We start from the raw sequence: 13909 nt of genomic DNA on the forward strand, positions 1-13909 counted from the left end.
TTCTCCCTTCTCTCCCACTACAACCCAATCTTCAATCAGTCAGTGGTATTTACTGAGTGCTTACTGTGTGCAGAGCACTCTATTAAGCACTTAAGGCAGTACAATACAACAGAGTTGGTAGACAAGTTCCCTGCCCAAGCTATGTCTGGGGCTAGGGTGAGTAACCATAGTGCTGAAAGGGTATGGACTTCAGTGCATAGATGATTCAGAAGGGAAGGAAAACAGGGTGGGGAGATGAAATATTAAGTCAGGATAGGATTCGTCAAGGAGATATGACTTTAGTAAGGCTTTGAAGATAGAGAGAGTGGAGTAAGATATGAAGGGGGAGGGAGTGTTGACAGTGAGAAAGACATGAGTGAGGCATAGTAAGTTGGATTTAGAAGAGCAAAGTGTGCGGGCTAGGTTATACTGGGAGAACAACGATAGGTAGGCAGGAGAGAGCTAAATGAATGCCTTAAAGCCGATGGAGAGGAGTTTCTGCTAGATGCAGAGGTGGATGGATAACCATTGGAGATTTCTGAGGAGTGGGGAGGGGTGTGCAGAGCAATTTTTTAGAAAAATGATACAGGCAGCAGAATATAGTATGCACTGGCAATTGGAGAAACTGGAGGTACGGAGGTCATCAAGGAGACAGATGCAGTAGTTCAGATTGGATGACAAGTGCTTGAACCAGCAGTATTTAGCACCATTATTTAGCGCTTCTTTTCTTTTTCAAAATTTGCCCTACTATATTCTTTAGCTCATTTTTCTTTAGCAATATTACTATTAAATGCCATTCTTTCCCATTAGCAGGCACATAAACAACTTAAGTCTTGCTACAATTGCTGTGTTTTTTTTAATTTTAGAAAACATTTCTCTGGAATTTGTCAGGTCTTTCTCTTTTCTTCTTTTATTTTTCAATATACTCCACCACATTTAGCTTTGACATTTAAAAAGCTTGATTTCATTTTGTGTAAGCTATTTTTTTCTTAAAGCAGATTGGGTGCTATATTTGATCAATATGTACATCATCTGCTACAGCATTTTTCCAGTTTATCAAGCTACCAAAAAGTTAAACATGATTAAAATTTTTACCTGCAAAATTAAAAACCACAGTTTGACAGTAAGACGTAAATCTAACAGCAAACAGTTCATTAAATGGGGAGCTCAACAGTTCCTGACAATGGCAACAAGAGAGGAATAATAATAATAATAGTTAAGTGCTTTCTAGGAGCCAAGCACTGGCGGTAGTTACAAGATAATCATGTCAAAGTCCCTTCCCCACTTGGGACTCAGAATCTAAGTGTGAGGGAGAACAGACAAACCCCATTTTACAGATGAGAAAACTGAGGCACTGAGCAGTCAGGTGACTTACCCAAGGTACCCAGTTTGCAAGTGGAAGAGGCAGAATTAGAACCCAGGTCCTCCATTCTCTTTCCACTAGGTCAAGCTGCCACAAAGATGGTTCCTAGGTGTCAGTCCTGGACCAAATTCACTCGGCACCTCTTTCACATGCCCAAAGTTGCCATGGAAGCAGAAAAGATGGGTTCAGGAGGCCTTCAGTCCAGCTTATTCCCCAGATTAAGTGAATGTATTCAGAGGCGGTCACTGGGCTAGCTGCTGTTCCGAGTTACTATAATTTGCGCTACCTGGCTCATGCTCCATTTTGGTCTTTCTAACTGTGGTGGCCATAATCACTATCACTTTACAGCACCGGAGGCTCTGAGTGGGCTGAGGATCAGGGTGGAACTTGGTCTGCTTTCCTTTGGCTGTAACCAACCTGGGAACTATCCCCCAGTGCTCTCCTTGAAACCAGAGGTGGCTCATGGACCCAGATACCGTCCCTTCCATTATTTTCCTCTGCCTCTTTGGTAGAAGCAGAAGACAAGAGCAGGATTGGGGCTATGCCTGGGTGAGCCCCAGCCTCTGTCTTCACCCCTTTCTGCCCCAGTGGAGCTCTTTATAGGCTCAGAGCAGTCCATGTGTTCAAGTGCTGAGCCTGTAAGCCTTGAGAGGGGTACTGAACTAAATGCTGAAATTAGTCAGTTGTGGTATTTATTCAGCAGCCATCATTATATGCCAAAGCCATCACTGTTCCTGTGAGCATTGCTGTGTCTGATGAATGTGTACGTGTGTGTGGGTGTATGTATGTTTGTAAGGTTGTGCAGGTCTATGTATCTCTGGGTGTATATGGGTGCCTGTCTCTCCCCATCCCCTTCTAAGGTGACCAGATATTCCAGTTCTGATGAGTTTCAGGATTCAGATCTGTCCCACTACTGCAGCTAGATATAGGTGAATGTATAAAGAGGCAGGCAGACAGATAAACCAAAGGAACTGTAGAAATACCTGACGGGACAGGAGAAGAGTAGCAGAGGAGGAAAGTGACAAACAAAATATGGGAAGAAGGGAAGGAAAGCCAGATATGGAAAGAAAAGGAAAAAAGAAAAGGACCATATCTACCTATCCCTGGGGGAGACCAAGTATTTTTGTTAATCTGAGGTAAACAGTACTTTATACAAAGCAAAATAATGCTAAGTTTAACATGGCTATACAAAGACTTCACTTCTTAATCAAATCCATGTAGTTCCACGAAAGCAGGCTTGGGCCTTCTGGAAATAATAATAAAATAAACCTATGAAAAACAGTTTTACACTGGTTATAACTAAAAAGAGAAACTATTTTAAAGACTTCATCTGTATAAAGTGAGTGTGCTTTTGGGGATCATTTTTCAACAAAAAATATTATAGCTGTGCTGGAATCTGCCTGGGGAAGGTGTAGTCTCACGCCTACTAATAACTATGTTTGAATCATACACACAAAACCAAAGTTAAAGAATGTATCTTTAATATGGTTGTACTTTTGGGTGTGGCAGACCTCAAAAATTCAGGAATTAATAGGTGCAGCACTCACTATTTTGGCAACCTTCGTGGCTTACTGGATAGAGCACGGGCTGGGGAGTCAAAAGGCCATGGGTTTCAATTCCGGCTCCGCCATTTGTCGGCTGTGTCACCTTCATTTCTTGTGCCTCAGTTCCCTCATCTGTAAAATGGGGTTTGAGACTGTGAACTCCATGTGGGACAGGGACTGTGTCCAAACCAATTTGCTTGTATCCTCTCCTGCGCTCGGTACAGAGCCTTGGTACAGTACATACACTTGGTAGAGTATAACAGAGGTGGTAGTCACAGTAAGCACTTAAGCAATACAATTATTATTATTATATTGCATGCTAGCAGTTTGGATGGAGGGAAAAGGGTGGATTTAGCGATGTTGTGAAGGTTGATTCGAAAGGATTTGGTGACAGGTTGAATGAGAGAGCCGAATCGAGGATGACACCAAAGTTATGTGCTTGTGATATGGGGAGGATGGTGGTGCTGTCTACAGTGATGGAAAAATCATGGGGAGGGCACGATTGGGTGGGAAGATAAGGAGTTGTATGTTGCATTATATGCATGAATGCTGCATGTTGTATTGTTCTTTTCCAAGCTCTTAGTACAGTGTTTTGCACACAGTAAGCACTCAATAAAGACCACTAATTGATTGATAAAAGCAATTCATAAGAATTTCTTGGTAATATAAAGTGATATACCCCAAAGAGTATAGTGATAATATAAGGGAAAAAATCTCCCAGGTGAAGGCAAAGAATTAGAATTGCAGGAACTGTGTACCTACAATCTCACAAATATTTTATAGGAGAAGCAGTGTGGCCTACAGGAAAGAGCATGAGCCTACAGATCAGAAGACCTGGGTTCGAGACCTGCCATTTGCCTGCTATAGGATTTTTGCACAAGCTACTGCTTCGTGTCTGTTCTCTCACCTGTCAAAATGGGGATATGATTCCCTTTCAAGACTGTGAGGCCCATGAGGGACATGGACTGTGTTCGATCTGCTTACATTTTATCTACTCAGCACTGAGTAAAATGATTAACAAAAGATGCTTAACAAATACCACATTTACAATAACTATCATTATTACTAATAGTAACAGTAAAATCAATCAACCAATTGCATTTATTAAGCACTTACTTTGTTCAGAGCATTGTATTAACACTTGGTAGAGTATGATATAACAGAGGTGGTAGACACGTTCCCTGCCCATGAGGAACTTATAGTTTAGTGGGGCAGGCATTAAATAAATTACGGATATATATACGTAAGTGCTGTGGAGCTAAGGGTGGAGTGAATAAAACAATAAATCATCTAGACTCTCAGATAAAATTTAATCACAATAGGAACACAACAGAAGCCTAGCTAGATTTCACAGCTCTGACTCAAGCCCAGGATACGGGGTTACCTTTCCCACCTAGGGAGATATCTGGTATTTTACTCCAAAGAAAGGCAAGCAATGGTCCTATTCTTATAAACAACTGCTTTTATGTTTGATAACAATGTGTATTCCTGGAATGGAAGGCATTGGTCGTACTTCATATTTTTGTAAGCCTGCTTTGTACACATTTTGTTCCTGAAACTTTCTGTTTTTTCCTTACTTACCAAAGCATGCACATGTTCTCATTTTGTGACTTTTTTTTGTCTTTCCATTCTTTATTATACCCTTTGATATGGAAGAACGTGCTCAATCGTATAGGATCAATAACATTAATATTATTCATATAATTAAAAATACAATAATAATGGCTCTATAAAACTAAGCATGTGTCTTCATATATTATATTTTGCCAATATATTTGACCTACTATCAATATTATTGCAGACTATACGCTCACTGTGGTCAGGAAACATATCTACCAACTCTGTTGCACTGTACTCTCTCAAGTGCTTAGTACAGTGCTTTGCATGTAGTAAATGCTCAATAAGCAGTGTGGCATAGAAGAGAGATCACCAACCTGGAGAGATCACAAGGACCTGGGTTCTAATCCTGGCTCTGCCATTTGTTTGCTGTGTGACCTTGGCTTAACTTCTTTGTGCTTCAGTTACCTCATCTGTAAAATGGGGATGAAGACTGTGAGCCCCATGTGGAACATGGACTGTTTCTGATCAGATTATTTTGTATCTATCCCAGCATCAGCACATAGCACGTGCTTAATAAATATCATTATTATTGGTTGAAGATGAAATTAGAAACACTAATGCTACAAACTGGAAGAATCCATTAACTTTCTGGAAAGAAATTTGTCAGTACAGACTAAGGCAAAGCAAGTTAATATTTGTGCCAGTTTTGTTAATTGTCTTACAAAAGCAAATAAAATTAGACTCACCTATAATCAATGGTAATTAGTGAAAGTTTACTGTGTGCAGAGCACTGTACTAAGCACTTGGGAGAGTATGATACAACAGAGTTGGTACACATGTTCCCAGCCCACAGTGAACTTACTGTCTAGAGGGGGAGACAGACATTAATACAATAATTTATGATATATAATTTTTTAATATGTACACAATTACTGCAGCGCTGAGGGTGGGGTGAATTCCATATGTCCAAAGGTCACAGATCCAAGTGGACAGACGATAATGCAAAAGGGAATGGGAGCCAGGGAAAGAAGGGCTTAATATGGGGAAGGCCCTTTGGAGGAGATGTGACCTTAATAAAGCTTTGAAAGTGAGGAGAGTGGTGGTCTGGTGGAGGGGGAGGGAGTTCCAGGCCAGAGGGAGGACGTGAGAAAGAGGTTGCTAGAGAGGTAGACAAGATTGGAGCACAGTGAGCAAGCTGACACTAGAGGAGGAAAGCAGCGGACTGGGTTGTAATAGGTGATCAGTGAAGTAAGTTAGGAGGGGGCGAGCTGATTGAGTGCTTTAAAGGCAATAGTAAGGAATTTTTGTTTGATGTGGAGGTGGATGGACAACCCTTGGAGAGTCTTCAGGAGTGGGGAGACATGGACTGACCGTTTTTTTACAGAACTGATCCAGGCAGCAGAGTGATGTACAGGACTGCAGTGGGGAGAGAGGGAGGCCAGAAGGTCAGCTAGGAGGCAGGTGCAGTAGTCAAGGTGGGATAGGATAAGTACTGGGATCAGCGTAATAGTAGTTTGGATGGAAAGAGTGGATTTTTGCAATGTTGTGACAGTAGAACAGAGAGGAATTGGTGACAAACTGAATGTCATTTGAATGAAAGCAATGAGTTCAGGACAATGTCAAGGTTATGGACTGGTGAGACAGGGAGCTTAGTGGTACTGTCTACAGTGATGGGAAAGGCAAGGGGAGGACAGGGTTTGGGAGGGAAGATAAAGAGTTCTGTTTTGGACATGTTTAGTTTGAGGGGTAGGTGGGACATCCAGGTAGAGATGAACTGGCGGCAAGAGGAAATGGAAGACTGCAGAAAAGGCAAGAGGTCAGGCTGGAAATGTAGATTTGGGAATCATCCGCCTAGAGATGGTAGTTGAAGCAATGAGAGCAAATGAGTTTTCCAAGGGACTGGGTGTAGATGGAGACTAGAAGAGGACCCAGAACTGAACCTTGAGGGACCTCCGACTGTCAGAGGGTGGAAGGCAGAAGAGGAGCCTGCAAAAGAGTCTGAGAAGGAGTGGCCAGAGAGACAGGAGAAGAACCGAAAAAGGACAGTGTCAGTGAAGCCAAGTTTGGATAACGTTTCCAGGAGAAGCGGGTGGTCGACACTGTCGAAGGTGGCTGAGAGGTTAAGGAAGATTAGGATGGTGTAGAGGCCATCGGATTTGATGAGAAGATCATCGGTTGCCCTAGAGAGGGCTGTTTTCGGTGAGCGAGGGAGCAAACGAGCAACACAAGAGAGTAGGGCCAAAGGAGAACAGTGACAGAAAGAGAAGAGTAGGAGGAAAATGGAGAAAGGGAAAACAGAAGGCGGGAGAGAATAAGGAATATATTGTTTCACTAACCTGGGCAAAGACTGACTATTTCTGCCTCTAAAAAGTTGGAGTGGACTTCAAGCTATAATACAATCCAGGCCTCTGCAACCATGCAGGAAAAATGAATCGTGGAGTTTGTTTAGTCTGTTCCTCAGGAGAAATTGTTTGGACACTCTGCTGTCATGGGTACTGTAAAAAGGTTGCCAAAGTGCTGTGATCTGAATATGGTAGTAAATAAATGATTTGGTTCTCACAACAATGGTCATACTTAAATTAACATGAATTGCCTACATTCTTAAAAATAATTAATGGTTGGCAAAATCCTCATTCCCCAAAGAACTGTCTTTGCCTTTTGACTCTTCAGAACTAGTTTTTTGAGAAATGTCCCTGCAGAGGCATCTTCAACTCCTCAGATTAATTTAAATCAATCACAGTCAACATAACTAGACATATAAGGCATCAAATATGACGGATAGTGTACTTTTCTTCCATGTCTTCATTTGTGCTGAACCTCCTCCCTGACTGTTCCTTTCCTACCTTTATTACCATTACCCCATTCAGTTAATTTGGTGTTATTAACAAGCCAGTTTGTTGCCATACACAGTAATAAATACCGGTTATGATTTAACCACAAAGGCAAACAAAAGAGCAAGGTAAACTGTCTGCTATAATTAGTCATGATAACAGGCCAATCAGAAAACAAGGGTAGGATAGATTACTCAGGACTAGTGTTAACTAGACCTGAGCTCATCTTAGAAGAATTTAGAGCAGACATGCAAGGTAGCAGCCATACAGCCCTAGATCAGAAAAGGTATGGGCTAGTAAAAATTGTAATAAAGTTGGATAAACTTTACGTCTTCACGCAACTCCTGCTCACTACCACACGTTTGAGCACTACCCCGACGTTGATAAATGTAGTGAAAACGGCACATTTTGTGTGTAGGGGCTTGAAAACATTTGATACATACCTGCACTATAGGTTTAAAGATTTAGTTGAAGATATTGACATTATATTTAACCACAGATCTCAAAGTGCTTTTTAAACAAGGGTATATACATGATTTAGACATACATGCATATACCTATAGTTATGATTATTTCATTCATTCATTCAATAGTATTTATTGAGCGCTTACTATGTGCAGAGCACTGTACTAAGCACTTGGAATGAACAAGTCGGCAACAGATAGAGACAGTCCCTGCCGTTTGACGGGCTTACAGTCTAATCGAATGTAATTTCGATTACATTAAACTAAACCTTATTTGTTGGAGATGATGTAGACATATTTATGTGTGTGTACCCGTATGCACATGTTTAAAGAATATATACATAGGTTTAAAACTTTCTTTAATCCTAATATACAATATTATATTTAGCCACAGATATACAACTCCTTTTTGAACGTATATACACATTACTTTTAAGTATATACATATGTATAAACACACACACACACACACATACATCTATATATGGATTTCCCAACATGTAGTGATTTTCCAGTACTCGAATTCAGTAGGCAGGTGTTGCAGATAGGGTTAAGTTTGGTTTCTATGTCACTTAGCTGCGCCATATAAATCGGGGAGATGAAGCTTCGCCTACAAAATAACCACTCAAAACGACATCAACTTGAGAAAGAACCCCAAGCACCCCATTTGGAAGCCCTTCTCCAGCATAAGGAGGGGCCACCTTCCCATAGACTATTAATGATGAAGTGTTCCGTCCACTCCCTCTCTCTTCTGTGTTGTCTAAGCACTTGGATCTGTACTCTCTAAGGACTTAATAGTCCCTCCACCCTCAGTCCCACAGCACTTATGGTCAGATCTATCATTTATTTATATTAATGTCTGCCTCTCCCTTTGAGACTGTGAGCTCCTTGTGGGCAGGGAATGTCTACCAACTCTGTTGTATTGTATTTCTCCAAGCCCTTGGTACAGTGCTCTGCGCACAGTAAGTGCTCCATAAATACCATTGACTGATTGATTATAGCTCTAGTGGTTTGGGCAGCACCACTCACTCTCTCTTCCCTATCGGTCTTGTTCCCATCGAGGTAAGGAGTGCAACAAATGAGTGGGCAGAGGTGCAGGACACTGTGAAGCACATCTAGAATCCATTCATGGCCAAAACGACCACAGCATAGTGCTGATTCCAGACTTACAGTCAGTCAGTCAATCATATTTATTGAGCATTTACTGTATGCAGAGCACTATATTAAGAGCTTGGGAGAGTACAATATAACAATAAACAGACACATTTTCTGCGTACACCATAACCCAGTAGGCAGTTACCTCATTTGCCCCAACAGTCATTGCTTCCTATATTAGCTATTTTTCAGGATTCTTTCTGGGCCTAGCCACCTCATCAAGCGACCTTGATTAGAAATCTTCCCCACTGATGGTACTGCCCCAGTAGGCAGAACCTATACTAGAACACACATCTCCTGACTCCCACAGCCCTGGAACCAAAAGCAGGGTTTGCCTTGCAGTTTTTAACAGAGATGCCTCATTTTCTGAGGCCTCTTTAAAGTTGTGAAGAGGCATTGACGGAAGCCATCTTGGAGTCATTATCTGTGTCACGGGGACAACCCTGTATCCCTTTGAAAGAGAGAATATTCTAGAAAGGCACAGCAATATTGCAGCAGGGCATAAGCAACAGAACATCCCAGTTGGAAACAGAACCTTGGAGATCCCGATTTCTTTGGCAGGTCCAGACTTGGAAAGGGTTATTTTTAGCCTGCTTCCTGGATTAGGGACTGCTGGGGAACCATGGTTCATCTTAAGGAAGACTCCAGGGAACCCCACTTCAAATCCACCCCAAGATCAAAAATCCTTCAGCCCTGAATTTTGAAAAGGAAACATCACTCTCCTTTACCAACAGTTTCAACATTGTATTTAGAATCAGTTCTGCTTAGAGAGGAGGGCCTGATTATTATTATTGTATTTGTTAAGCACTGTTCTGAGCACTGGGGTAGATACAAGGCAATCAGATTGGAGACAGTCCCCGACCCACTTGAGGCTCACAGTCTCGATTCCCATTTTAGAGATGAGGTAACTGAGGCACAGAAAAGTTAAGTGACTTGCCTAAGGTCATACAGCAGACATGCAGTGGAGCCGGTATTCAAACCCATGGCTTCTCAAGCCCGGGCTCTTGCCACTAGACCATGCTACTTCAGCCACTGTCCAGTGATAAGTGCCAATGTCTGGATTTAGGGTGGCCAGACAGTCTGATTTGCACCTTGTCTTTTCCCTGACTAGTATGTCATTAATGGCATTTAATGAGCACCTACTGGAGTAGTCACTGTACTAAGTGCTTGGAAGAGTACAACCGTAGCAAAACTCTTCACCTTGGCCAAATACAACAGATAACAATTGCAGCCTCACCTCCCTGTGGGCTGTCACCCCCCTTCTCCATCACAATCAAACTCGGACTGCCTGTTCTCAGCATGTTTTACATGTGCCAGCCTGGGTATAAAAGCCGCTGCTGTGTCTCCTTCACCGCCGTAGTAGATTGAAACACCCAGCAATTGTAGCCTCGCCTCTGTGCTTTCTCGGTGCCAACCTCTCCCCTCGCTCTTCCCAATCCCCCCCACCAGAAAAAAAAAGAAACCACTTGTGGCCGATCAAACTCAAATTCCATGCCCCTGGCCTGCTGCGGAAAAGAGAACAGCCCCTTCAGCATGAGCCCTCATATAACCTTAGGTAGTGGCTATGGTAGCCACTGTTGTGGCTACGGGTATGCTGTGGCCTCTGAATCACGACCTGAAATTCTGCTCCTCTAGTCACTGCTCCCTGCTGCCTTTGGTTTTGATTTTGGGTGTTGTGTGTTTGTCCTTGTCTCTCATACTGTTTTAATGTTTTATTATTTCACTGCTCCCAATGTGTCTGTCTTCAGGTCTCTACCCCATCTATATCCATAAATTGTGAGCCCTCGAGGAAGTGGCTTTGTGTCTACCTACATATTCGTTCCCAGAGCTAGTTCAATGCTACATATACTAAGCACATAATAAATTCTATTACTACCATTAACCAGGGCACCAGATGTCTTTAGGTTTTTATTCACTTTCCAGTACACTCTTCACAGCGTTTTGTATAGTGTTCCTCACATAGTAAACACTTAATAAATACTATTATTTCTAGAACCACTTGCTTTGGCACCAAATGCTTTTATGTTTGACATTTTTATTTTTAAACATCCAGCCTTCCGCCACCTTGGCTCCTGTCATTGAATCACTCAGTTAGGAATTGATGTCTCCATAATAGGGACCTGGAGGGTGGGTGGGGGTGTGTGCAATGGCTCAGAATCAAACAGGTGACTAGAGTTCATTCATTCAATCATATTTATTGAGCACTTACTGCATGCAGAGCACTGTACTAAGCGCTTGGGTGAGTACAACAATAAACAGACACATTCCCTGCACACAACGAGCTTACTTCCAGGACACATGCTCTAGGTTCTTTTTTTTTTCTTTAATGGTATTTGTTAAGTACTTACAATGTGCCACGCACTGTACTAAACACAGGTGCAGATACCAGTTAATCAGGTTGTACTGATTTCATGTCTCGTGTGAGACTCAATCTTAAAGCCCATTTTACAGATGAGTAACTGAGGCCCAGAGAAGTTAAGTGACTTGCCCAAGATTATACAACAAACATGTCACAGCACTTATGTAACTATCTATAATTTATTTATTCATTTATATTAATGTCGGTTTCCCCTTCTGGAAAGCTTGTTGTGGGCAGGTAATACTCTCCCAAGCGCTTAGTACACTGCTTTGCACACAGTATGCGCTCAATAAATAAAACTGGATGAACAAACATGTGGCAGAGTGAGGATTAGAACCCAGGTCCTCTGACTCCCAGTTCTGTGGCTCTTTCTGTTAGGTCACGCTGCTTGTCTAGGTCACACTGCTTGTCTAAGGTTCTGTACGATGGCATAACATTCTGTTCCACAACCTGGATAACACAAATCACTTAACATACGGTATTATTTCTGGGTGGGCGAAGAAACAACTGGGGCCTTAAGCGCCATTTGTGGCCACTCTATCTGGCGGCGAGGGAGAGATATCTCGCCTCTGTCACTTGTCAGCTGTGTAACTGTGGGCAAGTCACTTAACTTCTCTGTGCCTGTTACCTCATCTGTAAAATGGGCATTTAGATTGTGAGCCTCATGTGGGACAACCTGATGACCCTGTGTCTCCCCCAGCGCTTAGAACAGTGCTCTGCACATAGTAAGTGCTTAACAAATACCAACATTGTTGTTAAAATGAATTTTCACTCTCCCCAGGACATGGATTTTCAACTTTCCTGGAGTTGAGCTAGAGGAACCTCCCATTTCCCCAGCCAAGAGTGAGCATAGGAACGTTTTCTTTTCACCCCAGAGGCAAGTTTTATACAAGGATTTTAAAAGCCCAATTTCAAGTACTGGCTGTGTTTATCAACCCAACACAGAGCGTGACAAAAGACACTATCCCTCAATGATGGCTTCCTGTTGTCACTCCATGATGATGGTATTTGTTAAGCGCTTACTATCTGCCAAGCACTGTTCTAAGCGCTGGGGTAGATACAAGGTAATCAGGTTGTCCCATGTGGGTCTCACAGTCTTAATCCCCATTTTACAGATGAGATAACTGAGGGGCAGAGAAGTTAGGCGATTTGCCTAAAGCCACACAGCTGATAAGTGGTGAAGCTGGGATTAGAACCCACAACTTGTGACTTCCAAGCCCATGCTCTTTCCACTAAACCAGGTATTTATCATTAGAATGGCCATTTATCTGATTTCCAGATGACCTTTTCTGATACTGGACATTCCAATTTTGGTATACATTGTAGGTTAGTGGGAAGAGCACAGGATTGGGAGTCAGAGACCTATGTTCTAGTCTTGGCTCTGTCACTAATGCAGTGTGACCTTCTCTGGGCTTCAGCTTCCTTATCTTTTTTGCTGTTGTTTTTATAGTATTTGTCAAGTGTTTATGCCAAGCACAACACTGAGCGCTGGGAGAGTACAAAACAATCCGGTTGGGCAGTCCCTGTCCCACATGGGACTCAGAGGCTCAGAAGAAAGGAGAAGGATTTAATTCCCATTTGAATTTCCATGGAGGTAACTGAGGTAGAGAAGTGAAGTGACTTGCCCAAGCAGGTCTACTGACTCCCAGGGCTGTGCTCTTTCCACTGGGCCATGCTGCTTCTCCGAACCTTTACAAAATGTCATATGGTGTCATCATGTTTTCTGGCATAACACATGTGCCTAAATGTCCAGTATTCTTGAGTGTCATCAATGACCACCCTAAACATGTCGGAACCATCACTGCGATATGATAAGGTGCCTAATGGTCTAGACTTGCCGATGTGTCCTCCGACTGTGGTAGTCTTTCAAGCGCTTAGTACACTGCTCTGCACACAGAAAGCGCTCAGTAATCGATTGCCTGATTGATGGACGGTCTAGTCCTCAGCTGTTCCATCCATCCTGTACCAATAGAGTGCATGACACCTCTCCATTTCCTATTTTCAGCACCAAGCCTCCTTCCACCATATCTCCTGCTGTTGACCTCCGTGGCTCCAGCCTGGTCAAAAAAAAAAAAATCACACTAACCTGGGAGTATACAATGGCTCTGGAACAAGTGGAAGGCTCAGGGATCCTCCCGAAGAAATGCTCTGAAATCACTCATCCGTTTTCTTCCAGAAAATGGCACCCGTGACACAGGATGCTGCATGTTATGCTGCAAACGCGGCCTTACACCTATGACAACAGGGACATCGTCTGTCCAGAATCCCCAAGAGTCATCCGTGACATCTTGAGCCAGCCATGTTCTATGAATAAAACTAATGTCTACGCATCCTCCTTCTGGGCAGGCACTTCTCTTTGTAAGGGAAAAGACGGCTTTAAATCGAGTTATGGACCGAGCCTCGCTGGCCTCGTCCTAGGTAAACCACTTGTACCAAGACCCTGAGACACGAGTTGAAAACAAGGCCTGTCCTTTAGGGATCAACAACGAAGCCAGGGCCTCAAAGGAAAGCAACGAAATGTGGTCGGTGAAGGTTACAGTCCTCCTCGGGGCCATCCGGCCGTCACGCCCACGCCCTGACCACGTTTAGGTGGGAGACACGCCAAGATGGCGGCTCCCCGGGGTGGGGATGAGGAGGTGTCCCTTTCCTTGGCC

At 42.9% G+C, this 13909-nt stretch overlaps 1 protein-coding gene across 2 annotated transcripts in view; it reads right to left on the bottom strand.

The window, feature by feature from the left end:
• Positions 1 to 13860, bottom strand: part of LOC103170586 (small integral membrane protein 10-like protein 2A) — a 35014-nt gene extending 21154 nt beyond the window's left edge. For both annotated transcript variants that reach the window (XM_007669295.4, XM_007669293.4), the window contains exon 1: positions 13342 to 13860. The gene's annotated coding sequence lies outside the window, so the exon portion shown is untranslated. The remainder of the gene's footprint in view (positions 1 to 13341) is intronic.
• Between the last annotated feature and the right edge of the window lie 49 nt (positions 13861 to 13909).

The sequence above is a fragment of the Ornithorhynchus anatinus genome, chromosome 2, assembly GCF_004115215.2.
Source record: "Ornithorhynchus anatinus isolate Pmale09 chromosome 2, mOrnAna1.pri.v4, whole genome shotgun sequence".
Classification (NCBI taxonomy): Eukaryota; Metazoa; Chordata; class Mammalia; order Monotremata; family Ornithorhynchidae; genus Ornithorhynchus; species Ornithorhynchus anatinus.